This window comes from Balaenoptera physalus, assembly GCF_965194825.1.
Source record: "Balaenoptera physalus genome assembly, chromosome: 19".
Lineage (NCBI taxonomy): Eukaryota > Metazoa > Chordata > Mammalia > Artiodactyla > Balaenopteridae > Balaenoptera > Balaenoptera physalus.
Genome location: NC_138900.1, coordinates 50,798,523 through 50,822,983, shown reverse-complemented (window position 1 = coordinate 50,822,983; position 24,461 = coordinate 50,798,523). Strand labels below are relative to the sequence as shown.

At 41.9% G+C, this 24,461-nt stretch overlaps 2 protein-coding genes across 2 annotated transcripts in view; one reads left to right on the top strand and one right to left on the bottom strand.

The window, feature by feature from the left end:
* The window catches only part of NIP7 (nucleolar pre-rRNA processing protein NIP7), a 67,970-nt gene that overhangs the window by 4,876 nt on the left and 38,633 nt on the right, over positions 1–24,461 (bottom strand). The window lies entirely within an intron of this gene.
* The window catches only part of TERF2 (telomeric repeat binding factor 2), a 36,023-nt gene continuing 27,760 nt past the window's right edge, over positions 16,199–24,461 (top strand). The window contains exon 1 of the mRNA XM_082436161.1: positions 16,199–16,588. The gene's annotated coding sequence lies outside the window, so the exon portion shown is untranslated. The remainder of the gene's footprint in view (positions 16,589–24,461) is intronic.

Here is a 24,461-nt window from a genome sequence, read left to right as displayed (position 1 = left end):
TACATCTTTTGTTAATATTATTTCTAAATATATTATGGTTTTTATGCTATTATAAATGGAATCATTTCATTTTCCAATTGTTTGCTGCTATAATAGAGAAATATAATTGATTTTGTACATTGACTTAGTATCCTGTGACCTTGCTAAATTCACTTACAGTTCACTTACAGTGGTTGTTTTGTAGGTTCCTTAGAAATATCTAGGTAGCAATCATGTCATCTGCTAATAGAGACTGTTTTACTTGTTCCTTTCCAATCTGTATGCCTTTTTTTTTTTTTTTTGCCTTATATCACTGGCAAGGACTATTTTACACTAGCATTTCTAGTAGAACACTGAATAAAAATGGTGAAATGAGCAACTCTAGCTTGTTCCCAATCTTAGGAGGAAAGCGTTCAGTCTTTCACAATTAAGTATGATGTCTAGATTTTTCAGTAGATACTCTTCATCTGAGAGAGGGAAGAATTCCCCTATCTACCTTGTTTCCTGAGGTGTTTTTTTTTTTTCTCTTTAAATCATAAAAGGAGATTGAAGCCTGTCGAACATTTTTTCTGCATCTATTAGGATGATAATCGTTTGATTTTTCTCCTTTATTCTGTGAATATGGTGAATTACTTTGAATAGTTTTCCAAAACTTAACCATCTTTGCATTTCTGGGATAAACCTCACTTGGTTACAATGTTAGTCTTTTTTATATATTGTTGGGTTCAATTTGCTACAATTTTTTTAAGGATCTTTGGGCTTATACTCATGAGGAATGCTGTTCTGCAGTTTTCTCTTCTTGACTGTCTTTGATAGTTTTTTTTCAAGCTCTTTGATAAATATTTACTGAGTAAATACAGCTAAGTACTGTGTCAATATATTAAACAAAACTCAGCACAGTGCCTGCCACAGTGTCCTCAGTAAATGCTGGCTAGTTTGGAGCTATAATTTCTAGGTGCTATAAATGAGACCCAGCTCTCAAGGAAATTTACTAAGAGGAAGATGGCATTTACCATATAAAACATTTTAACATTAACATTTTACTACCATATAAAACATTTCAACATTAACATTTTACTTTCACTGTTTTTACATATGTATTAGAAAATCCTCTCCCCATTGCTGTCCAACTGTGTGCTCTGAAATTTATCTCAGATAACAGGCTGGTGTGTGAGATGCTGCTCCAGGGGAGTCGTTATTTACCTTGCAAGCTCATTTTACTGCTTTTGTATAAATGGTGGAAATGGAACAGGAAACTGTCAAGAAAGACACTGTACATGCTCCTTGAGAACAGAGCAAGGAACGAGGATTCTGTCCCATTTTTTTGCAGACGTCAAACACACTTCCTGGGTTCTCACACTCTTTTTGAGGGGGAAGTTCCCCTTTCCTGTTCCAAGAATGGAATACAATAAGGTAGCCCTCAAATCTGTTCTCGCCCTTCTCAAGGTATTATGTCCCCTGGCAACCTATTTTCATCCCCTGCCAGTGGGAAGACAAACTCTTAAAGCCATCACAGTCCAACACTCTCCTTCCCTTTCCAGAGCCAGGCCTGGCCATCCAGTATCAGGGAAGCTTCAGGAAACTGCAAAGTTAAGAGCCCATATTGTCCAAGATGTGGCCTCAGGGAGAGTTACTTGATTCCAAGCATCCTAGTGTTGTTCCAACCCCCAGGCCAGCCTGACCTCACTGGCCTGTTGGGCAGCCTCTTCTGGAGCTTCCCCCAGAACCATCCTATTGAGTTTCATGACTGTGGGGCTCAATCCCCGCAGCCCAGCCCAGTTTCTAGAATCAAAAGAAACTGTAGCTGTGCAAACAGCCATCCATAAGGATGCTTTCTACCCTGGATTTTGGTTCCTGGCTTCAGTACACCCACTTTTCTTCCTTTTAATGTTTATTTGTTTTTAACACGTAGTAAATATTCATATGTTTCAAAAACAAAATTTATGTATATCTATATATATATGCACATAAATATATATATCTATGTGTGTCCTTACAATGAAATATAATTCAGCAGTAAAAATAGCATGCTAAAACATGGATGTACCTTGAAAGCATCATGCTAAATGAAAGAAGCCAATCACAACAGACCACATACTGTATGATTTCATTTATGTGAAATTTCGAGAAAAGGCACATCTGTAGAGACAGAAAGTAGATTTAGTGGTTGTACATGGCCGAGGGGGTTGGGAGAAATGGGGAGTGACCACTAATGGGTATGAAGTTTCTTTTTGGGGGGCGGTGACAATGTTCCAAAATTAGACTGCAATGATGGTTGCACAACCCTGTAACTATGCTAAAAGATACTGAATTGTATACTTTCAATAGGTGGTTTGCATGGTATGTGAGTTATATCTCAATAAAGCTGTTGAGGAAAAAACAGACAAAGCTTAGAGTGTTAGAAGTCTAATTCAGTGGTTAGGGGAAGGGCATAAGGAGGGGACTGAAAAAAGTAAAAAGGCTACAATACTTCCCAGACGTGGAGCCAATGAAAAACATGGATGTGAAAAGACGTTAACACTTAGAAGTTCTTTATCCTGTGAGAGGTTCTTTTTGATAAAGATGATCTAGTTCAGAGACTGGATGATGCCATTGTTTTTACTACAGTCTGCTGAGCCAAAGGCCACTTTGAAAAATTGTAATGTTTTATCCATAAACACAAAGTTTTCTTTAGGCTGGTTTTGCCCTCAGGATGCTTCAAGTTGTCTTTGGTCAGTGACCTTTATCTAGTCTGTAGAGGATGAGTAGCAAGGCACAGAAAGCTCCTCCATGACTATATTAATCTCTTCGTTGCTGCGCGCGGGCTTTCTCTAGCTGCGGTGAGCGGGGGCTACTCTTCGTTGCGGTGCGCGGGCTTCTCATTGAGGTGGTTTCTCTTGTTGCGGAGCATGGGCTCTAGGCGCGCGGGCTTCAGTAGTTGTGGTACATGGGCTCAGTAGTTGTGGTTCGGGGGCTCTAGAGTGCAGGCTCAGTAGTTGTGGCGCATGGGCTTAGTTGCTCGGCGGCATGTGGGATCTTCCCTGACCAGGGCTCGAACCCGTGTCCCCTGCATCGGCAGGTGGATTCTTAACCACTGCACCACCAGGGAAGTCCCTAAATCAGATTTTTAAAGATATAATTTATATGCACTAATGTACTTTTTATAAACCATCATCCACATTCATTTAAGTAGACACTTTCTCAGGGGAGTGTCTGAGAGGAGTGAACAACGGTTATAGATTAAGTGATAAATTAATAAAGATAAGGGGTAGTAGAGGGAACAAGTTTTAAATTTAATTTTTTAAGTCCTTAATACTTCACAAGGCTCAAAACTAAAAAAAAAAAAAAAAAAAAAAATTAAACATCTCAATAAAAAGTCTCTTGGGGCTTCCCTGGTGGCGCAGTGGTTGAGAATCTGCCTGCCAATGCAGGGGACACGGGTTCGAGCCCTGGTCTGGGAAGATTCCACATGCCGCAGAGCAACTAGGCCCGTGAGCCACAATTACCGAGCCTGCGCGTCTGGAGCCTGTGCTCCGCAACAAGAGAGGCCGCGATAGTGAGAGGCCTGCGCACCGCGATGAAGAGTGGTCCCCACTTGCCACAACTAGAGAAAGCCCTCGCACAGAAACGAAGACCCAACACAGCCATAAATAAATAAAAAGTAAATAAATAAATAAAAATTAAAAAAAAAAAAAAAAGTCTCTTGACCACCTTTTCTATATACTTTCCGTTCCCTTCCACTCACCCACCCCAGATAATCACTTAATAATTTTTTGTGTATCCTTCCTGAGTTTCTCTATGCAAATGAAAGTAAATATAAATATTTATACTTAGTTTTACTCACATATATAAAAGGTGCTAAACATCACAGTTCTGCATCTTGCTATTTTTACTTAATGACATCTTAGAAGTGTTTAGATAATAATACATAAAGTGCCTCCTCATTTACTTATTTATTTATTTAAATTAATAGCTACTCTATTTATTTATTTATTTATTTATTTTTAGCTGTGTTGGGTCTTCGTTTCGTGCGAGGGCTTTCTCTAGTTGTGGCAAGCGGGGGCCACTCTTCATCGCGGTGCACGGGCCTTTCACTATCACGGCCCCTCCCGTTGCGGGGCACAGGCTCCAGACGCACAGGCTCAGCAGTTGTGGCTCACGGGCCCAGTTGCTCCGCGGCATGTGGGATCTTCCCAGACCAGGGCTCGAACCCGTGTCCCCTGCATTGGCAGGCAGATTCTCAACCACTGCACCACCAGGGAAGCCCACCTCATTTATTTTTACAGTTGCATAGTTTCCCATAGTTCAGTATTCATAGTTTGGTATGAATGTATCATAATTTAACTAGTCTCCTACTGATGGAGATTTGGGTTTCCAGTGTTTTGGAATTACAAATAATGCTGTAATTAATAACTTTGATCTTATATCACTGTAGACATGTACAAGAAGAAATAGGACTTCTAGGCCAAAAGCATATGCATCCGTACTGTTAGCAACTGCACCAATTTATATTCTCACTGCCCTCCATAGCAATTGTACCAATTTATATTCTCACTGGCAATGCATATGAGTGCCAGTTTCCTCACAGCCCCACAGAGTGTGTTATCAAAGTTTCTGGAGTATAACAATCAGACATTTTTAAAACTGTATCACACTGTAGGTCTGACTTGCATTTCTCTTATGAGTGAGGTCAAACAACTTTTTCTATACTTTAGAGTCAGAAAGGAATTTATCAACCTTCCATCTAGATCAATCTGAAAAATAATCTTAATGGCCAAGAATCTCTTTTGAGTTGCAATGGTTTGATTTCTACATGCCGAGCACAAGCTTACTTTAGGGGTATTCTCTCCGCCCAACTTCACATTTAGATTTTATCATTCTAATCTCTGGTTAAGTGTCAACCCCTGGGTGAAGCCTCGGTGAGCCACCACATCCTAAGTGGAAACTTGGTCTAACGCATCATCCTGTTTTCTTTCTAGAGAGTTCATGGCTACATGATATTTTTCTTTTCTTTTTTACTCTCAAAATCAACTTTATTGGCATTCTGGAAACTAAGCAAAAGATTATAACAACCAGGTGAATGCTTAATCAAGGAAAAAACAGTTGAATCTCAGAGAGCTTTGTGGTGTTTTAACTTACCCTGTCCCATCCCCTACTCTTCAGTTTGGCAGAAGCTTTGACAAAAACAGCCCCCATTCCTAGTACAAGTTCTTAGTCCTGGAGGTAGTAGAAGTGACCTCATTCTTAAAGAATTGTGGTTGTTCATTTCAACCAGTCTGGTGGCTCCCTGAAGGGCCAGCTCAAAAGGCTTGCCCTCATTTTGCCTAACTCAGAACTCTCCCAAGTCTGAGGCAGCTACTTGGGGGGCATTTAATAGATTTAAAGGCAAATGTATCAGCCACTGCCTCCCAGGACAAGGACTAACGGTTGGGCAAACAACAGACCAAACAAAAACAATAATATTTAGGTGTAGGTCTCTTTGAGACCCTGATTTTAATTCTTTTGAGTACCTGGAAGTGAAATTGCTAGATCTTATGGTAATTCTATTTTTAACTTTTTGAGGAACTGTATACTGTTTTCCATAGCAGCTGTACCATTTTACATTCCCACCAACAGTGCACAAGGGCTCCAATTTCTCCACATTCTCACCAATACTTATTATTTTTTTATTTTTTCATAGTAGTCATCCTAACTGGGGTGATGAGAAAAGAATTTGGCCTTGCCACTGGCCTGCTCAGGCAGCCCCAAACCCTGAACCTTTATTCTTAAAGCATTTTAACTTCGCATTAACTTTGAGCAGTGGACGTGAGACCCACCCCCGGTTAAGTTCAGGTTAGGTTTGGGACACTGGGATATTTTCTTTCATCCATAATCATTGGATCTGGGCCTATAAATCAAATAGTTAAGACACAAAACACAAACAAGGTCGTAATTTGTTTCTTCCTGCCCTCTGTTTTTCTTGGCATGGAAAAACTCAAGCTTTTCCTGACTGGGGATGGGTAGTGACACTGGGGGGTGATTCATTAAAAGTGGTCTGAGTAACTGGCCTTTCATTTCTTCTCATTCTTTCCCCTTATTGTCCCAACTAATGTAAGGAAACACATTGAATAAAATAATTCTCCTGCTGATAAAGAACTTTCCCCTGACTCTTTGTTCACTTGCAGCTATATGCTCCCAGAATCAAAATCTTGGAGCTGGGGAGGCCACTGTGGTAGATGTGATGGGTATTTCTTTTTATTTATTTATTTTATTTTTGGCTGCCTTGGGTCTTCATTGCTGCGCAAGGGATTTCTCTAGTTGCGGCGAGCGGGGGCAACTCTTCGTCGCGGTGCGCGGGCTTCTCATTGAGGTGGCTTCTCTTGTTGTGGAGCAGGGGCTCTAGGCGCGCAGGCTTCAGTAGTTGTGGCACGCAGGCTCAGCAGTTGTGGCTCACGGGCTTAGTTGCTCCGCGGCACGTGGGATCTTCCCGGGCCAGGGCTCGAACCTGTGTCCCCTGCGTTGGCAGGCAGATTCTTAACTACTGCACCGCCAGGGAAGCCCCTTGATTGGTATTTCTGATAGAGAAGGAAGGTCAAGACCCCTGGCGTATGGAAGCCACCTTTTTCACTCCCTTTTCTCAACAAAGGTATCGATTATGTTAGGAAATTGTTTCTGTCCCCTGTGATCCTGGCCACACAAGCAGGAGTTGGGTGTGGCTATGGGTAGTCACAGTTCCCTGTCTCTAAAATGGGTCTCATGACACCAGTACTTTCCTCTCAAATAAGTGCCATTAATGTCAACCATTCCTAAGGCCAGGAGAGACAAAAGGAAGTGGTAACAATAAAAAATATTCACTTAATAGTACACATAGATCATAGTATTAAGAGAAATAGCATAATATACTATTTTCATCTTTTACACTACATGCCGCTATTTTATTTAAAATATTTCTATAAATTTTTTAAAGAAATAAAGAATACATTTAAGGACTTCCCTGGTGGTGCAGTGGTTGAGAATCTGCCTGCCAATGCAGGAGACGCGGGTTCGAGCCCTGGTCTGGGAAGATCCCACATGCCGCGGAGCAACTAGGCCCATGAGCCACAATTGCTGAGCCTGCGCGTCTGGAGCCTGTGCTCCGCAGCAAGAGAGGCCGCGATGATGGGAGCCCTGCGCACCATGATGAGGAGTGGCCCCCACTTGCCACAACTAGAGAAAGCCCTCGCACAGAAACGAAGACCCAACACAGCCAAAAATAAATAAATTTTTTAAAAAAATTAAAAACAAACAAACAAACAAACAAAAAGAATACATTTAACATTATGTAGAGAGAGAGAAGGCTGGACAATAATAGACTAAAAAGCTAACAATAGCTATCTCAGGGTTGAGGGCTTCGAGTTGATTTTAGTTTTCATCTTTATAATTTTCTGTATCTTTTCAGTTCTTCTCACAGATTGTGTATCACTTTTGTAATCAAAAAGAAATTATACTATAGTGTTATTTAAGTTGATTTGTGTGCCTCCTACACCTCTGTGGAAGTGGAACAATTTATTTTCAAAGAGGTGGGCGTAGAAGGACACAAGTGGGATGGGAGAGGTAAGAGACAGATGTGACTATGCTCAGGGTCAGGGTGAGGCTGTGGAAAAATACCAGTGATGCCACACCCTCAGCATGGTTCTGGTCAAGGCTACCCCTGAATCACCCCACCACTGGCTTTTTTTTTTGGCCCCTCCAAGTGAAATAATCCCAGTTTCTCTCACCTATTGTGGTAAACCTAGCTGCCTTGCCTTTGATCATTTTTGTGGCCTCCCTCTGCGCCTGCTCCCAGCACTCCACGATCTCTGTGGATTCCCAAGGAGACAAGCTCCTCCTGTGGGGGACCAGCCAGGAAGGGGAGAGTGAGAGGATGAATCTGTGGGTCCCTGATACCCTAAGTGGATGGTTCTTGTAGACTTTTGAGAAGGGGCTCAATAAACAGCATGCCTCCTCCCTATTCAGGCTCTGAATCAATTGGCGGTCTGGGTGGTCAGGAGATGAATTATCTTCTGATAAGGCTATCCGTTGGAGAATGTAGCTGAGCATGTGAGCTCAATAGGCTTCCCTGAATCCTAGTTCAACACACTTTCCCACAGTCCCAGGCAACAGTGGACCAGGGTGCCCTCCCCATGTGGAGGAAGAGAACTTGTGTTCCTTCCCAGCATCTCAATCCTAAGAGACCAGGAAGAGGATGACACTGGGAGACGCATGCCCAGCTTCTCCTAACGCTCTCCTTCCCCTAAGTGCAGGAGAGGGAAGGCATGAAGAGGAGCCTGGAGCATGATGACCCTCTACAGGAAGGAAATATTTGGAGTGAGGAAAAAGCATTTTCCTCTCCCAAAGTTCTTACTATTTCTTGGATTATAGAACATTTTGAGGATAGGAAGCAAGCTATAAACCACCACCTCAGAAAAGTGCATATAAGTGCTGGGCTTTGGTATTAATGATTTATATCTGCCTGCCTTTCCCTTTCTTCTGGTCTCTGTGCCCCATCTTCCCTGCGAGGAATTGTTCCTATTCTAGCGTATGTGAAGCTAGTGGGGCTGCCAATCAGATGCTCTGCCTCCCCTCCCTACAGATGGGGCATGTGATCCAATCTGTCCAGTGAGAGAAGCTCATTTCTCTGGCCCTGTTGTTTTAGAAATGGGCACTTGATTGAAGGCAGCCAATCAGGGAACAGGACTAAGGGCAGGAAGATTGCTTCTTTATCTGAATACTGAACTGGAAAAAAAGTAAAGCTTGGAGCTCTCCACAGCTGTTTCGTCTGCCAAGTGGCAAGACTCTAAAGAATGGAGCCCAACAAAGCAGAAAGATGCCCTGGGGATGTTTTTGACCCTTTGATCTAGTCAGAAACGAAATCTAGTCTTGTGGTTACATAAGCCACTAAATTTGCCCTTTTTTGGCTCAAGCTAGTGTCAGGTATGTGTCTATTCCTTGCAATGTATGTGCACACACAGAACTTGGCCTCCACTTTCCAGGGGTGCTTAGGCTATGAAGCCCAAACATCCATTGGATGTTCAGAGCCCCTTCTGTTAGTGGTGCCCTTTATAAATTTGAAAATTGATCAAGTATTATTCTAAAAGATTCAGATAGCTCTGGCTACTGCATTTGGGGCACCAATACTTGTTTCTTCATGTTGGCGCCATTTCTGCTTGCCAGCAACTTGGAAACCATACTAAAAGCACAGGCTGGAGGGCCTATAGCTTGAGAGAAGACAAACAATATGGGTGTGCTGGAATGCAGAAAATGCTAGGAGAAAGTGAAAGTGACTGACCCTCTTTTCCTTTATATGTAATGGATGAGAGTTGGAGGTAGAAAGAAGAGAAAGACAATCCCACCCAACCCAAAGAGGATGTGTGGGCATGTTAACATGCAAAATGGTGATAGGAGATTGATGCAGGGTGGTATAGAAAAAGCTATGGAAAAACAACAGCTCACTTTTTTTTTTTTTAAATTGGTTAATGGTTTGGGGTTTTTTTGGTAAATTTATTTATTTTAATTTTTGGCTGCATTGGGTCCTTGTTGCTGCATGCGGGCTTTCTCTAGTTGCAGCGAGCGGGGGGCTACTCTTCGTTGTGGTGTGTGGGCTTCTCATTGCGGTGGCTTCTGTTGTTGAGGAGCACGGGCTCTAGGCGCGCAGGCTCAGTAGTTGTGGCACGCGGGCTCAGCAGTTGTGGCGCACGGGCTTAGTTGCTCCTCGGCATGTGGGATCTTCCTGGACCAGGGCTCGAACCCGTGTCCCCTGCATTGGCAGGCAGATTCTTAACCACTGCACCACCAGGGAAGCCCAACAGCTCACATTAAATTAAATTAATTAATTTTATTTATTTATTTATTTATTTTTGGCTGTGTTGGGTCTTCGTTGCTGTGTGCAGCCTTTCTCCAGTTGCTGCGAGCCGAGGCTACTCATCGTGGTGGTGTGCGGGCTTCTCATTGCGGTGGCTTCTTTTGTTGCAGAGCACAGGCTCTAGGTGCACAGGCTTCAGTAGTTGTGGCACGCGGGCTCAGTAGTTGTGGTTCGTGGGCTCTAGAGCACAGGCTCAGTAGTGGCGCACGGGCTTAGTTGCTCCGTGGCATGTGGGATCTTCCCGGACCAGGGCTCGAACCCGTGTCCCCTGCATTGGCAGGCGGATTCTTAACCACTGCACCACCAGGGAAGTCCTCACATTTTATTAAGCATTTACTCTAGGCTAGACATTAAACACTTCACATGCATTTTAACAATTCTAGGTGGGGGGTACTACTATTATTCCTACTCTACACAAGGTTAAACCGAGATGAGAGAGTTAGAGGTTGTAAGAGCCTTCCACAGCCCCTGGAGGCAGGATTCCACATCAGGGTCATGGGAATCCTGCACTTCCTAACCACCATGTTCCCTCTCTAGTTAAAGACCCGAGTTAGAACCTAGCTTCTGTCACTTGCTCGTTGAGTGACCTTGGACAAATCAGCCTCTCGTAGCTTGTTGCCTCACCTGGAACATTCAGATATTATACTAGATAACTTTTTTCTTAAAACTCTTTCAACTCAAAAATTCAAAAAAAAAAATTCAAAAATTGCAAAAACTTTTAAAACACCCCAACTCCCCAATCTAGGATTTATATTCTTGGCCTGAGCTTTGCCCCTAAAGACTGTATAGATTGGTTTTTCCCATGGATTTAGGATCAAAGGGCTCCTTTGGGTTATGTGTTCCTTTGAAATGGATTCAAAGGCATGCGTTTTCAAAGTGAAGGGGAAACTGGAAAGCCTTCATCCTTGCTGAGTGAATCAGCATCCCAGAGCACAGGTGACAAGTCCTGACCTATCCCTTCACTGTCTGATAAACCCACAGGTCACGGTTCTGAACTCAACCCCACTTTTCCTTCTTCCTGCCCCCTTTGTGGGCTTTCTGATAAGGTGCCCCAAGTCAGCTGTGACAGTGTTTTCTCTCTCTGCAAACAGTCCCCAGGGCGTGCACTCTGCCTGCAAGCTCCCCAGCTGCTTCCAGCTCTCCCTCTGCCCAGAGCCCTTTAATTGCTGCATTCCAACAAATTAGCCATGTGACAGAAGATTATTTTTAACTTCAATAGAGCAGCTCCCTCTCTTTTAATATATCATGCTTGGCCCGCATTCCCTCGGTGAAAAGGGCACCATCGGCTACTTCTGAGAACTTTTAATTACTCCAATTGTTTGCAAAACCCTTAGAAGATTAAAAAATTTTTTTTTCTTTCTCCTTTCCCAGTTTTCCCATTTGCTATTTAATGAAAGCTGAGGCTGAGTCCAACTTGGGTATTTACCAGCTTTAATGGATCTCCCCAAATCCTCTCTAGCTGCCCCCATTCTCTGCAAGATAGTTTTTTTAAAGTGCGAACCCGCTGGGGGATGAAGGGAGGGCAAGTTCCAGAGGAACAATCCCACATAGAGCCCCAGAAGGTGGCAGGACGGAGGTGGCGGGTGGCCTCAGGAAGACTGAGCGCTAAACATCTCTTAGGTCTTGGGACCCTCCAAGAGGATCCTGATGATCGAGCCCAACACTGAATCTGAGCCTTTCACCTTCAAGTAAACCACACAGAACAATGAGCATCTCAGGGACCACCATGTGGACCAAAGGCCCTGCTCCAGTTTTTCTGAATTTCCTAGACCCCAGATACTTCTTTAATCTCATGAGGCCAAGTGGGCAGTGTGGCCAAAAATGATTGAGGTTGTATCACCCACCATCACCTGGAAAGGTAGAGATAGAGTTGTATTTAAGTTTGACTCCTGCAAAATTGAGAAATCTGCGTTTTCTTATACCTGAGTTTTGCAAAGTAATTCATACAGGTTATAACAGTATGCATATCATTCCAGCCATTTTCTATGCTATCCCCATCCGTTATCCACGGTTTCGCTTTCCACCGTTTCAGTTACCCGCAGTCAACCAAGGTCCGAAAATATTACATGGAAAATTCCAGGAATAAGGAATTTATACGTTTTAAATTGTGCACCATTCTGAGTAGCTTGATGAAATCTCATGCCATCCTGCTCCACCCCGCCAGGGTCGTGAATTATCCCTTTGTCCAAGTATCCACTGTCTATATGCTACCTCGTTAGTCGCTTAGTAGCCGACCCTGGTTATCAGATTGACTGTCATCGTATTGCAGTGTTCAAGTAACCCTTATTTTACATAAAATCGAATGTCGACAATTTAGTGCAGGTCAGTGAATCTCGAAAATAGCAAACACTCGTGTAAACTACCACCCAAATCAAGATATAAGTGTTTGCATCTCTTCGGAAATTTGCCTAGTACCCCTTTCCAGTCAGTGCCCCCGCAACACTGGGCAGCCGCTCTTCTGATTTCTGTCACTTGGTTTGTCTCGTTTGATTTTGGAATCACACAGGGTGTACGTCTGTCTTTCTATGTTGTGTTTTTGAGATGCATCTGTTGTTCCAACAGTGTCAACCTGGGTGGTGGTTTTCTGTTGGATTTGCAGGAATAAGTGGAAGTGGTAAATTCAGGCCTAACCGGAGCAATTTCATTAATGACAGATTTCCTTAGAACAGGCTTACATCGACTGCCATGCACCACAGTACCATAGTTAATGCTATTTAGACATGGCAAGGTGCTTTTGATTAAAAAGAAGTCAGCAAAATGTACCTCACAGCTCGCCCTTTGACCCAGCTCTTCTGCATTTAGGAGTTTCTCTTACAGATAGATATAATCACACATGTGTGACATGATGTTTGTACAAGGACATGAATGTCAGGACTATTTTTCAGAGCCAAGGATTAGAAACAAACTAATGTCCATCAGTAGGAATCTGATTCAATAAATCATAATGAATCCAGACAATGGAACACTATCCAGTCATGAAAATAAGTGAGGAGGCTCCCTATGCACTGAAATGAGATGATCTCCAAAGGGAAAAAAGCAGGAAGTGGAACAGTGTGTGTTTATTCACTATTCAACAAATATTTATGGAGAAACTATCAATACAATATGCCAGGCACCACTCTACACGCTGAGGATATAACATTATACCACATAAAATCCCTCCCCTCGTGCAGCGTCCATTCTAGTGGCAAGAGTAGAAGAAAAAAAAACAAATGAAAATTATATTTGTATGGTGTGTTATCATTAATATAAAATAAAAGAATAAAAGGGGAAAGAAAACAAAAATATCTTATTTTATTTTATTTTTTTGGCTGTGCCTCAAGGCTTGGGGGATCTTAGTTCCTCAACCACGGATTGAACCTGGGCCCTGGCAGTGAGAGCGCTGAGTCCTAACCACTGGACCACCAGGGGATTCCCAGTGTGTTCTTTTAAACATGCATAAAGTCTCTACTTTGGAGAAGATACTCCAGAAACTGGTAGCACTGGGGAAGGGAACTGGGAAGCTGGGGGACATGGACAGAGGAACAAATGTCACTTTATGCTCTTTGTATCTTCTGAATTTTAAAATTTTGAATATGTTACCTAACCCAGAATTAATGGGTTAGGTATTAATAATAATAATAATTATTAATATAACCCATAATTATAATCCAGGATATAATTACATTTTTTTAAAAGTTGGAAGAAGTATTTGGCAGTATTTCCAAGCACCTGGGCCCTCAAGTTGTGGGAAACGCCCTACTGTTTTTTAATCAGGGCAGGAGGAAAGGGCTAGCTCCTAGCTGTCACTCACTGCAGTCATGAACCGAAGTCATAGCATCACTCTGGGAAGATTAAAGAGGCACCAGGAGGACAGAAGGAAATAAAATCAATCTTGAGTATTTATAAAAGGCTTAAGCAGCTCTTTCCTAAATGTGAATTAATGTCAAGAGAGAATCATCTCAGGAAATGCGAGTTCCTCTCTTCAAACTTTTTGGGACCATCCCATTCGGGAATGAATTGCATAGAGCCAAGTTCTTTCACAGGGAACATCTGTGTGTAGGGAAGTGGAGGGATGGGGAGAATAATAAAAAGACCATCTGACACTAAACTTGGACACCTCTTATCTTTTTTCTCAGCTTCCCTTGGGTTGTATGGGAAGGAAGTTCTGTAAAACACTTACGGTTTATCGTTTGGATTTATTCATATAACATGTGAAAGTGGCAATATGGAAGAGGAGCCTGATTGAAATCTGTACTCTTTGTGAATGTTTGTATTCCAGAAGCTTCCCAGAGTTGTTGGATGATGGCTCTATGATTACTGTCTCCTTGTGGCCTCTAGTCAACCAAAGTGGAAAAAAAAAAGTTTGGCTTTGAATAACAGGTCTATAATTATTTATCTTCTCTCACAATAAATTACCCCTTTTAAAATCCTACCATTATTTTTCTTATATTTTTATTAACTTTTAATTACTAGTTAATATAGGAATACATTCTTCTTTTTTGAAAAAAATTAGAGTATTGCAGATAAAGTTTTGGTTGTCTTTAATCATTTCCTACAACGCTAATTTAATTGGTCTGGAGTGTGGCTGGCAAGTAGTTTCTTTCTTATAGTGATTCTAATACACAGCAAAATATGAGAACCACTTGTCTAACTGATACAGGACCCCAATATTTTTGGAACTCAATACCTAGATGTTATGGGAAATATGTATATGTATTTTTAATACAATAAATGGTTTTCTTTCTCTAAGTGAAAGCTGAGATTTGCCTGTCAAGACAGATTGCATTTTAGCAAAAGCACTTCCATAAATGTTTGGGTTTTGCAAATAAAAAGCCAATTTGCAATCCTGGAATGGAGTTTGGGACAATGAGACCCTAAACTTGTGTCAAAGTTGTCATGGTTGCAGGCATGTTGAACCTCTGTAGATTATCAAGATGTGGCCTGAGAGTGGGGATTGAGGAAGAACTGATGAAGAAGTTTCTTGGCTAGAGACAGAGAAGGCTGTCAAGACCCTTCTGGAAGGTAAGGCTGAGACACTTGAGGACTATGCTGTCCAACACAGTAGCCACCAACTTCATGTGTTATTTATTTTTTAATATAAGTGAATTAAAATAAAATAAAATTAAAAATTCAGTTCCTCAGTCATAGTAGCCACACTTCAAGGGCTCAATAGCCACATATAACCAGTGGCTACCATATTGGGTGCAAATATAGAACATTTCCATCATCAAAGAAAGCTCTTTGGGACAGTGCTACTGTAGAAATCATTTTACATGGTCTTATCCAGTTGCTAGTTTAAAATTTCCTTCCTGGGGCTTCCCTGGTGGCGCAGTGGTTGAGAATCCGCCTGCCAATGCAGGGGACATGGGTTTGATCCCTGGTCCGGGAAGACCCCACATGCCGCGGACCAACTAAGCCCGTGCGCCACAACTACTGAGCTTGTGCTCTAGAGCCCGTGAGCCACAACTACTGAGCCTGCGTGCTTCAGCTACTGAAGCCCGCGTGCCTAGAGCCCGTGCTCCACAATGAGAAGGCACCACACTGAGAAGCCCGCGCACCGTAACGAAGAGTAGCCGCCGCTCGCCGCTACCAGAGAAAGCCTGCGCACAGCAGCGAAGACCCAACACAGCCAAAAATAAATAGATAAAATAAATAAATTTATAAAAAAATAAAATTTCCTTCCTGAAATGTAATTACTTGCTCTTATTACCAAGTCTTCAACACGGTATTAAAATAATAGTAACAGCTAACATTTATTGAGCACCTACATAACGGTCAGTTTTCTTGGTCACAGACAACAGGTTCCACTCTTGCTAATTTAAGCACAAAGGGATTTATTAAAGGGTATGGCTAGCTCACAGAATCAGTAAGAAAGTTAAGAAATAGACTCTAGGCTAAACATCCAGGAATGACTCCTAAAATTATACTGCAGAACTCGTTGACAAGCAAGCCACAGGCTCTGTCACCATCCAGAAGCTTCAGAACTGCTAAGCTGCCACCACAGCTGACGTTCTAGGATCACGTTGCCTTTGCCATGATCGGCCTCAGCAAAATGGATGCTTCACACCTGCCTGTCCCTCCACGTAGCTCATAGCTCTAAAGTCTCACACAAATGGAATCTAAGTCATAAACAGAACCAGAGCCGCAAGGGAGTTTGAGAAATGTCGTGTTTATCTCTCCAGCCTCTGCAATTCGGGAAGCAAGCTAGGACGGGGCTGGAATGGATTTGGAGCAAACCAGTCAGTCCAAAGTATCTGCCATGACCTGCTGTATGCCAAGTCCCGTGAACATGCGCGATCGCATTTCTTTCTTACAAGAATTCAGGGAAGAAGGGCCTATAAATCAACCCTCCTTGACAGAGAAGGACACTACAGGAAATGGTGGGGCACACGTATGGTCTTAGCTGTGCTTGGGGAAGTTAGAAGAGGGCCCTCTGTCCACTCTGGGAGAGAAGGAAAGTGGAGCAGGGAGGGGACAGCTGCCTGGAGAAGCCAGGATGGAAGACGACTTCACAGGAGAATAAAGCAGCAGTCCCAAGGTGACAAAGGACAGCCAGAATGAATCTGAGAACTCACGAGTGGTGCTGCTGTACAAATTCATGCCAGATTCCGGAGGCCCTGCCCTCTCCACAAATCCATGCTGCCTCTGGTGGAAAGAACCAGAACTTACACACGCAACAAAGACACAAGAACACTTGCCTGGCTACATCCCAACAACCCCAGTTGCACCTGTGGCACGGAACAGGACTGCAAAAGTAAAGAACTCAGCAGGAAAGGCTTCCAGAAGGAGGTGAGTTTTTAGTGGGTTTGCGAGGAGAGGTGTTAGCGTATGCATGGCTGTCAAGAGGCAGAGGGTTTCAGATGAAAGAACTCATCTGTCCTCACGCCAAGACTCATGCCAAGGCTGAAAGGGGCAGCCACTGTAGCATATCAAAGCAGTGTCCTTGACTCAGGATGAAGGAGGTGAGTCAGTGTTTGGGAGAAAACAGTAAATAAATGTGCTGGGAAGGGAACTGATTGCAGGATAAAATCATGTGAAACCCTTCCTACGATTACAATTATATTCAAAAATTAGTAAAGTATGTATCAAAAATCAATTTGGAACAAAATGAAAATCTCGGGAGTGGGTCCTAGACATCTTCTAACAACCACTCGGGGTTGATTCTCCTGAGTTGCCTGTGTTGAGGGCTGTTCCCAGTCTCAGCTCTCCTCCCCTGTGATGTAGCTCAAGCTTTTGGTGTATGGGGGCTGGGGCCCCTTTGCCACATCATTCCTTCCTGGAGACATCCTAGTAGGATCAAAAGGTACCTAAGCCAGGGAAAACAATAAATCTCAAGGAAATGGGACTCTTGGAGCTGGGAAATTCAGAAGAATTTGAGAAAGGGGCATCAATACCCCAGAAACGTGGTGGCATGCATGATTCTTATTTTGCTTAAGCTTTATCAAACAATATATTTTAACAAGTCTTTCCATCTGCCAGGTTCAATGTTAAGCAATTTAATAATACATTATAAATAAATAAGTAAATTCTCTTTCAGTTTAAAAAAAAAAATACATTACATCATTTAACCCTCAGAGCAATTACCTAGACTAAAGGCTATCCTCATTTTACAGATGAGAAAAACGAGGCTTAGAGGTCCCACAGCTAAGAACTGGACTCCACAGCCCACTGATTTAACCATCCTGCTATGCTGCCTTGATCTCTTCTTCCTTATTTGTGTTTTCCTATTATTTTGCACATGTTATGTTTGTATACTTGTCAGCTCCAAAAACTAGAAGTTTCTTAAAGTGCAATGATCAAGTCTAATTCATCTTTTGACACCCTTACCCCCAGCACCTGATGGAGACTAGCAAGCACATAGTAAGTGCTTAATATACGTGAGCTAGACAGAGCTTTGTGACACAATAATCATTCACCTTGTATACTTAAACCCAACAATTCTTGCAGGTATTCAGTTTCCAGCTAGCAAGTAGATGAAGTGAATCCTTTCATTAATACAGGACCATGGTCAAGTGTGAGGGTCTTGGAGCCCAATAGTCACAGGTTTGAATCCTGCCCCAGCCACTTCTTAGGGGTGTAATCTTAGGCAAATGTTAAAAGAAAACAAAATTTTTTTACAATTTATTAAGGGTTATCCATTAAAAAAAAGCACTGGTGTTGGGGCATGAAAAATAGCTGAGAAAGTTTATGATTCAGATGCTTAAATATATATATTAAATATGTATTTTACAAAAGTGGTAGATGCGTTGTTTCCCAGAAGAGTTCAGTGTCTTGCTAGCAGGCCTGCTGACCCTCTCAGGCCCCGCCTACTGAGAAAGACCCAGCAGCAAGAACAGGGACTAGTGGTTAAATGTTAACTTGTGTTTATTTCTCTACAACTGCCTGCTGTTTAATTTGGCCAACCCAGTGAAGATTCTTTCGTAAGCCTGTGTGTAATTTCTAAACACCAGACCTTCGACCTTTACACACATGCTAAACATTTATAGAGTGGGAGAGTTCTCCTTTTTCTCCATCAGTGGAGTGAATAAATACCAACATCCTCCCCTCCCCCCCGCAAAAGTATTCTTTGATCTACACTACAGATAAACCGATAATAATTCATCCTGATCAGCTAAGGGCTGTAAAGCAGATTCTTTGATAAGCCAATTAATTTCAGAGGGCACTGGGGCTTGTTTCTTCCTGATGCTGATTTAGATTCTTAAAGTCATAGAACTTTAGAGCTGGAAAGAGATCTTTTAAATTAGCTCGTCAAACTGTCCGATTTTAACAGACAGTTAAAATCTGTTAAAACCAGATGAGAAAACTGTGAGCTGCAGGGAGGGAAAAGGCAGTGTAGACACATGTACAGATGTTAAAGAAGAAAGAGCCATATAGGAATTGCTTTGTCACAACAATTTCTACAGCATTTTAAGTTTTCTGTGGGATTGCTTTTTGTTTTCCTTTATAATCTGGTGATGCAAGTATAGTGTTTGAGCCTGGAATTGGAAATCCGTGGACACTGATGCTGTTTTGCACTGACGTCAGAAATATCTGAGAATCACTGCTGCCCCCTGCTGGAAATTTAAAATCTCCAGGTTATGTGGACTTGCTTTGAGTCAAAAAAATTAGAAAAGTAATATTTCCTTAGGTTAAGAAGTTTAAAAAGCATGAAAGGGTATTAAGAGAAATATGAACTCTGCCTCCTTTCAATCATATTTCCCAGTGATAACTGTCGTTAACAATTTTTTTGGAATATTCTTCCATATTTTTTCTACTTATGTGTATTTGTATATATCTATGCATAAGTATATATATTTTACACACAAATAGGACAATACTATATGCACTGTTTTGTAACATGCTTTTCTCTTTTTTCCTTAATTTATTTTACTGATTTTCAATAGGTAATACATTCAAACTAATCTAATCTAATGTTATTTCAATTATACCTCATTATATTTATTTCTATTTATTTATTTATTTATTTTTTGCCGCGTTGGGTCTTTGTTGCTGCGTGCGGGCTTTCTCTTTGTTGCGGTGCACAGGCTTCTCATTACAGTGTCTTCTCTTGTGGCTGAGCACAGGCTCTAGGCGCGCGTGCTTCAGTAGTTGTGGCACATGGGCTCAGTAGTTGTGGCTTGCGGGCTCTAGAGCACAGGCTCAGTAGTTGTGGCGCACGGGCTTAGTTGCTCTGCGGCATGTGGGCTCTTCCCGGACCAGGGCTCGAACCCATGTCCCCAGCATTGGCAGGCGGATTCTTAACCACTGTGCCACCAGGGAAGTCCCCTCATTTTTTTAAAAAAAAGACATATATCTTGAACATCTTCTCAAAGCAGTATATATTGACCAACCTTGTTTCTTTCAATGACAGAATAATATTTCATTGCTTGGGTGTATCATAAATTATTCATTCAGTCCTCTTTTGATGGAATAAAACGTAAATCTCTATAAAAGTAAGGACTTTATTATTTTTCTTGTTGTTACTGCTGTCTCTTGTAATGAGAATAATGCTCAATAAAATTTGTTTAATGAATGAATGGACATTCTCCTAGTTTCAAGTATTTTTCTGTTTCAAAAATGCCGCCCCGAGCCAGCAAGCCGCAACTAAGGAGCCCACTGGCTGCAACTAAGGAGCACAAGTGCCGCAAATAAGGAGCCCACCTGCCACAACTAAGACCCGGCGCAACCAAAAAAAAAAAAAAAAATGCTGCCCCAAATAACTTTGTGTCTATATTTTGGGGCATAGGATAAAATCTAGGAAGAAGTGTAGGTTCAAAGGCATGCAAATTTTAAATTTTGATAGATGGTCAAATTGGTACTTTTAATGAAGAATGGGTCCAGAGGTTTAATAATCCTATCATTCCCATCCCTGACTGGGCATCAAAACCATAATCTCCCAGATAATTTAATTTAAAATAACTCCTTTCTGCACATTCCTTCTCTGTTCTAATTCATTAGCTGGGGGGAGGGAATCTGTATATTTAACAGCCCTCCCCCCCCCACCGTGATTCCAATGCACACTCAGGACTGGGGACAGCACATTACCTACCCACTTCTTGCTACACTGCAGCAGATGGAAATGTGCTCCTCTATCCTAATCTTAATATGGTTACTCATTTGTTATTCACCTGATGCTTATCGAGTGTCTACTGTGTGCAAGACCCTATGCTCTCTCTCCCAGAGGTAAGATTGTACAGGGGATGTGGTATGGATTTCGCCACTCCCGTGGGTGGTAGTGCTGGGGGTGAGCGGGTGAGTTCCTTGGCAGTATGTGTGTTGGCTGGTGGCTGGGGTTTGGGGAGGGAGCAGTGTGTGGGTGAAACTCAGGAATCCTGCAGCACTACAGTGGCAGGAATTTTTAAAAGGCCCAGCCCTGCCCTGGGCGACATGTCTGTGTCTAACAAACATGGAGCCAGCCCAATTCTAGGTCTTCTTAGGCAACTGCTACTGGGGGTCCCCACAAGCGACGCATGGGGCAGGGCACAGTGCTTTCCCTCTGGGCCCTTCTAAGCCAGATAAAATATAATGCAGATGAAACACACATGGGAAATGCGCCATGGACAGCCAACAGATTGCGGTCATGAAAAAGGATGACAGATTCCACCGTCATTCGCGACCCACCCAAATGTCACATCCTCTGGCAGTTCCTGACACAAGCAGGTGTGGTTTCCATGTACTCCATAGCACTTGAAATATAACAACAGAAAGAAAAAAGGAAAAAAAAAAAACCAAACCTGCTACTACTGCTACCTGAGGCTTATTATGTCAAAACTTCTAGCTGTTTTACTGGGCGACCCCATTATATTCTCCCAATAGTGCAGGGAACTCAGGGAAGTTAAATGACTAGATAAAGGCCACACAATTTGTTTAACAGAGTGGTCTTCATAATTTTTCTGCTTGCACATGCCATCAAATGATTTTGAAAAATGGTGTATCCCTAGAAACAGACACACTTATATGGCCATGTAATTTATAACAAAGGAGGCACCATAGAGAGTAGGAAAAGATCTTTTTAAAAAATGGTGCTGGGATCCCTGTATACCTACTGGGAAAAAAAAACGAAATTGGACCTTACTTCACGCCATACACAAATATCAAATCCAGGTGGATAAAGACTTAAATGTGAAAGGCAAAAATCTACAGCTTTTTAGAAAATAGTATATATCTTCATGACTTATGAAGGAAAGGATTTCTTCAACAAGCCACTGACAGCGCTCATGATATAGGAAAAGAATGATAAATTCAATTACACTAAAATTACAGAGTGGTTCTTAAGTATACTCCATAAAGAGTATAACAGATAAACCATAGAGTGAGAGAAGAGATTTGCAACAAATATAACAATATGCTCAACAGACGGCTGCAATATTAGGCTTAGGCACCAGTGTTAAATGGAACTGCTTTGGAAAGCAGCTCGGCATTCTTTGAATGTATATTATATTTTACAAGAAAAAAAAGAAAAAGAAAAGAAACTACTGCCTAAGAATATGTATCTCCTTGCACAATTTAAAGTTGACATCTAAAAGTTTTTCATCTTATTTACTTTTTTTTTTTAAACTTGTTAAAAGAATGCCCATAGCAACCTTATATGTAACTGCCCCAAGGTGGAAACAGCCCAAATATCTATGGAGAATGGATAAATTGTGTATTTTCATACAATGAAACACTACTTAGCAATAAAAAGGAACAGGGATGAATCTCAAAAACATGGTTATGCAAAAGAAGTCAGACACACAGAGTACCTACTACATGATTCTGTTTATATTAAATTCAAGAACAGACAAAACTAAGATGTATGAAACCCAAAGAGCAGTTGAGGATGCAGATTGACTCGAAAGAGGCATAACAGAACTTTCTGGAGTGGTTCATCATGTATTAACTAGATACAAAAGATGTAATTTCTGCACATTACAGATCTTAACATTTAAAAATAAAATTGTTATATCACTGTCATAAATATATCCAATGAAATATAAATACCATAGTGACTTGATATCCACTATCCATTTAAAAATAAAAAGATATGGACAGGGACTTCCCTGGTGGTGCAATGGTTAAGAATCTGTCTGCCAGTGCAGGGGACAGGGGTTCAAGCCCTGGTCCCGGAAGATCCCACATGCCGTGGAGCAACTAAGTCTGCGCACCACAACTACTGAGCCTGCGCTCTAGAGCCCATGAGCCACAACTACTGAGCCCGTGTGCCACAACTACTGAAGCCCATGCGCCTAGAGCCCGTGCTCTGCAGAAGCCACCGCAATGAGAAGCCCACGCACCGCAACAAAGAGTAGCCCCCACTTACCGCAACTAGAGAAAGCCTGCGTGCAGCAACTAAGACCCAATGCAGCCAAAAATAAATAAACAGATAGATAAATAAATAAAAAGATATGGACAAGCCCTTATTGAACAGTCATTTGGTTTTCTGTTGTTGTTGTTTTGCTGTTTTGGGGGGAGTTTTTTGGCCTCGCCGCGAGGCACGCAGGATCCTAGCTCCTGGACCAGGGACCGTATCCGTGCCCCCTGCACTGGAGCGCAGAGTCCTAACCCCTGGACTGCCAGGAAATTCCCCTTTTCTTTCCAGGTGTTTTTTTTCCCATACATTTTAAATCATTCTTTTTCTCCTTGAAATCCATGTCTCCCACCAAATACTACTCTGATGTAATATATTTTTCTGTTTGAAAGTCCCTTATTCATCACCTTATTATTCTGCAACAATGTACAACTTAACCTTAAAAAATATATTATGCCCACAAGGCTCTAAATATCAACAATCTTCTTTGGGCTTAAGTTAGCATTATGATTATTAGTTATACATTAATAATATTGATCAAAGCAGCATAAAATTATTCCCACTGAAAATTCATCTCTTAATGAAATGAATAAGAGAGTAGTTAATGGGACCTTAGTTAGTCTTTTGAATTATGCCTTTATTTCCATCTAAACTCGGATTCTAAGCTAATAACATACATCACAGTAAAATTTAGATGGTAATGCCTTATCTTTTGCAAAGTGAGAGAAAAGATGATTGGGACAGGGAAACACTCAGGATCTCTGACCTTGGTGTGTTCTCAGATAGATTAGTTTTAAGAATGAGAAAATATGAAGGCTGATCCCTCTTGAAAAGGCTTCATGCCCAGGGATACATGAAATTCCAGTCTGAAGACCTCCAGTTTAGAGTGCAATGGAGATGGAATTCTAACCCAGGTATGTCCGACTCCCAGCCTAGATTCTTTCAACCTGCCCCATACAATCATAATTTATTCCTTATCACTTTGGGTTGAAAAACCATTTCAGAAGAATTTATTTGCAGGGCATGGGGTAGTGGTGGGACTATAGAAATAATACATAACCATTGCTCAGAATTAAAATATAGTGTCATTATTTTTACATGTTGGTCCCCCCCATCCAGACCTTGAACTCCCTGAAGGCAAGATTAGTGTTTTATCTATAGAGTTGTATCCCTAGAACCTACAGAGCTTCTACTCACAAAGTAAGACCTCAATAAACGTAGAGCAAATGCCCGTGGAGGACAAGACCATTTTTGAGTCTCTGACCTGCATGGATAAGAGGTGAAGCCAATGAGTAGCTTGGCTTTGCAGTTTAAGCTTCCCATTGTTTCCAACAGTTCCTTCCTCCATTCTTGGTTACGGAGAGTGTTTTCCCAAGCTAACATCCAATGCTTGGTGCCCTTGGCTTCAAGACAATTCCCTCGCTTAGCCTCCCAACTAGACTGCCTCTAATCCCACCTCAATGCCCCCCTCTATTGAATTTCTGTCACTCTCACTGTTGACCACAGAGAACTTTGCCCTGGGGGGGTTGGGAGGGACTAGCCAGGTGTGTGCTTGACACAAACGTCCCATGTGCTGAATCAAAAGGCCTGAAGAACTCCAGTCCACGCTGGGCTTCATTCCCTCTTGCTGTTCTCCAGCCCACAGAAGGCAGAACAGTATTTTGCAGACCTTTAGCACTCACATGTCACCTTCACAATATTTGGTACCTCCACAGGCCACCTGTACTCACATCACATTTTCTTTATATTACTCATTTTTTTTAACCTAAATACCTACTCTACTTAAGCTTTGTCCTGAGCAATAATATCCAACAGTAACAGGCTTGATTGATATGTACATTTCAAGTGCATGTTTTCAAAAATTCATCATTATTAATACTTTTAATGTTGGTGCAC